The sequence below is a fragment of the Bos mutus genome, chromosome 1 (genome assembly GCF_027580195.1).
Source record: "Bos mutus isolate GX-2022 chromosome 1, NWIPB_WYAK_1.1, whole genome shotgun sequence".
Taxonomy (NCBI): Eukaryota; Metazoa; Chordata; class Mammalia; order Artiodactyla; family Bovidae; genus Bos; species Bos mutus.
In genome coordinates, this window is record NC_091617.1 from 105,667,385 (window position 1) to 105,671,037 (window position 3,653).

Below are 3,653 nucleotides of genomic sequence, written 5' to 3' on the forward strand. Positions count from 1 at the left end.
CCCTTCTGCCCCTCCCTTACCACGTGCCTGATCATGCATGTGTGCCCGCTTGCTCATGTTCCAGGCAAGAATACTTGAACAGGTTGCCATTTCCTTCTCCAGTGAATCTTCCCAACCCATGTGTCGAACATGCATCTCTTGCATCTCCTGCATTAGCAGGTGGGTTCTTTACCAGCTAAGTCACCAGGGAACCCCCTGCCTGATCATGAGTGGTACCCTATAAATTACTGCTAAAAAATAAATATATCTTCTTTAATATATCATTTGGCTCTAATATGCAATTCTGAGGTCTACTAGAAGATCTTTTAGTTCATAATCATCTACTGTTACCTGGAATATATAGATGTTAAGTATGTAAGGTTTATTTTGGTCCACTTACATAGCTAATGTTGTCCAATGAGTCGTGATGTTACCTATTACAACAACACTAACAACAGAGGAGAAGACCCTACACATGGACATCACCAGATGGTCAATACTGAAATCAGATTGATTATATTCTTTTTTTTTCTTTCAGGAAGACGGAAATGTTTATTATTCATTAATCTTCTGATTGCAACCACTATAATTTTTTTGGCTTAACTTGGTAGCAAACTTGATTAATAACACTTCCAGGAGTTCACAATTTCAAGGCTAAGGTTCTGATTAAGGTAATATGGTTATCAATTTAATATAAATGAAGCTTTTTAAAAAGGGTGAAAGCAGTCTGCCTCTTACAGGAAAATATAAATGATCCAGACTTTAGTCCTAGTAACCTAAGTACACTTTAGTGTTACAACAGTTAAAGAGAAAGATCTTAACTAAAGATGAGAAAGGAGCACCGCTACGTTCTTCTACAACATTTATGTTTTGGCCACAGCATGCTAGCTGAGTAAGGCAGTGTGCTCAGCACTGGCGTGCAGAGTGCGGTAAGCTGCGCTGCAGGAAGGCAGTGGTGCCGGCGGACACCGCGCGGGGCGGCTCCCCAGGCTCCCGTCAGTCATCTTCGCCTCCACAGAGCAGTAGGAGGGCTTTCTTATAGTCCCTAGATGTGTCCACCTTAATCATGGAATAAAGAGAGGTGCCAAAATTGTTTCTAAACTCCTTCCTAATGTTATACAGATCAATCTCACTTCTGGAAACCACAACTCTGATCATCTGTTCCAGCTCCCTTCATAGCATAGTAGAGGGTTTCTGCAAGGTAGGCAGGTATACTGCGAATGGATTTCACAACAGCAAGGAGAAGCTGTTCCAAATTGCCGGAAGTCTCCCGGTCAATGGTTTCTTCAATATGAAACCCGGATATAGTCATGTATTTGTCAAACACTCTTCTCAAGTGAGATACACTTCGTGTTCCAAAGATGGTAATAAACTTTTATTCATCCGTTCCCCATTTCAGTTCTCCAGCCTGGAACAAAGCCTGAGCGTCTTGTTCAACCTGTGCTTCATCAATTCTAGCGTCAGGGTCTCTATTAGCCTGAAGGAGGACCACCAACATCCTCTGGTAGTACCCTGAAGTATCCCCCACCACATCATCTTCCAGGCTCGAGCCATACTCTTCTTCATAAACTTGTTTTATGGCTCTCAGTTCTTCAGGTGTCCTTGACGCAATAATTTCTGTCAGGACTTTTTCATCTGTCCCAGATCCCTTAACAGCATGCTTCAGTTCATAGGCATCATAAAGCCGAGAGGGTTTCATCAGAGCCACGATTAATTTTTCAAATTTTCCAGTCAGTTCTGATTTCAGGTCATCCAGAAGGTCCCTGCCAAACAGAGTTTTAAAAGCCACAGCAATCTCCTGGCGCTGAGCATTACTGTGGGATGTCAACAGAGTCAGGATGCTCTCCTCATCCGTGCCCAGGCCTTTCATGGCCTTCCAGAGAGTTTCTGCATCGGCCCGCTCATCGAATCCAGGGAAGTCAGTCACGGTGCCTCTGAGAACCTGTGCCATGGCGCCTGCCCAGGTCAGGAGAAGGTGAGCGACACAGGACCAGACCGGAACTGCGGAGAGACCGGCCGGTTGTGCAGAGCCGGTGAGGGTGAGCGGAGGACGCCGCGGCAGCTGCTTGCTCTGATTATATTCTTTGCAGCCAAAGATGGAGAAGCTCTATACAGTCAGCAAAACAAGACCATGAACTGGATATGACTCAGATCATGAGCTCCTTATTGCCAAGCGAGTGAAGTTGCTGAGTCGTGTCTGACTCTTTGTGACCCCATGGACTGTAGCCCACCAGGCTCCTCCATCCATGGGATTCTCCAGGCAAGAATACTGGAGTGGGTTGCCACTTCCTTCTCCAGGGGGTCTTCCTGACCCAGGGATCGAACCCAGGTCTCCCGCATTGCAGGCAGACGCTTTAACCTCTGAGCCACCAGGGAAGTCCACAATTCAGACTAAAATTGAAGAAAGTAGGGAAAACTACTAGATCATTCAGGTATGACCTAAATCAAATCCCATATGATTATACAGTGGAAGTGACAAATAATTCAAGGGATTAGATCTGACAGAAAGAGTGCCTGAAGAACTACGGACGGAGGTTCATGACATTATACAGGAGGAAGGGGTCAAGAACATCCCCAAGAAAAAGAAATGCAAGAAAGCAAAATGGTTGTCTGAGGAGGCTTTACAAATAGCTGAGAAAAGAAGAGAAGCTAAAGGCAAAGGAGAAAAGGAAAGATATATCCATTTCAATGCAGAGTTCCAAAGAATAGCAAGGAGAGATACTAAAACCTTCCTCAGTGATCAATGCAAAGAAATAGAGGAAAACAATAGAGTGGGAAAGACTAGCGATCTCTTCAAGAAAATTAGAGATACCAAGGAAACATTTCATGCAAAGATGAGTCTAATAAAGGACAGAAATGGTATGGACCTAATAGAAGCAGAAGCTATAAAAAGAGATGGCAAGAATACACAGAAGCACCCAATAAAAAAGATCTTAATGACCCAGATACCCACAATGGTGTGATCACTCACCTAGAGCCAAACATCCTGGAATGTGAAGTCAAGTGAGCCTTAGGAAGCATCACTACAAACAAAGCTAGTGGAGGTGATGGAATTCCAGTTGAGCTATTTCAAATCCTAAAAGATGATGTTGTGAAAGTGCTATACTCAATATGCCAGCAAATTTGGAAAACTCAGCAGTGGCCACGGGACTGTTTCATTCCAGTAACAAAGAAAGGCAATGCCAAAGAATGCTCAAACTGCTGCACAATTACATTCATCTCACACACTAGTAAAGTAATGCTCAAAATTCTCCAAGCCAGGCTTCAGCAATACGTGAACTGTGAACTTCCAGATGTTCAGGCTGGTTTTAGAAAAGGCAGAGGAACCAGAGATCAAATTGCCAACATCTGCTGGATCATGGAAAAAGCAAGAGAGTTCCAGAAAAACATCCATTTCTGCTTTATTGACTATGCCAAAGCCTTTGACTGTGTGGATCACAATAAACTGTGGAAAATTCTTCAAGAGATGGGAATACCAGACTACCTGACCTGCCTCTTGAGAAACCTGTATGCAGGTCAGGAAGCAACAGTTAGAACTGGACATGGAACAACAGACTGGTTCCAAATAGGAAAAAGAGTACGTCAGGGTTGTATATTGTCACCTTTAACTTCTATGCAGAGTACATCATGCAAAATGCCAGGCTGGATGAAGCAGAAGCTGGAATCAAGATGGC

The 3,653-nt window shown here is 43.8% G+C and overlaps 1 pseudogene; it reads right to left on the minus strand.

The window, feature by feature from the left end:
• Positions 1-960: 960 nt before the first annotated feature.
• LOC102278362 (annexin A5 pseudogene) lies at positions 961-1,993 on the minus strand (annotated as a pseudogene).
• Positions 1,994-3,653: the final 1,660 nt, after the last annotated feature.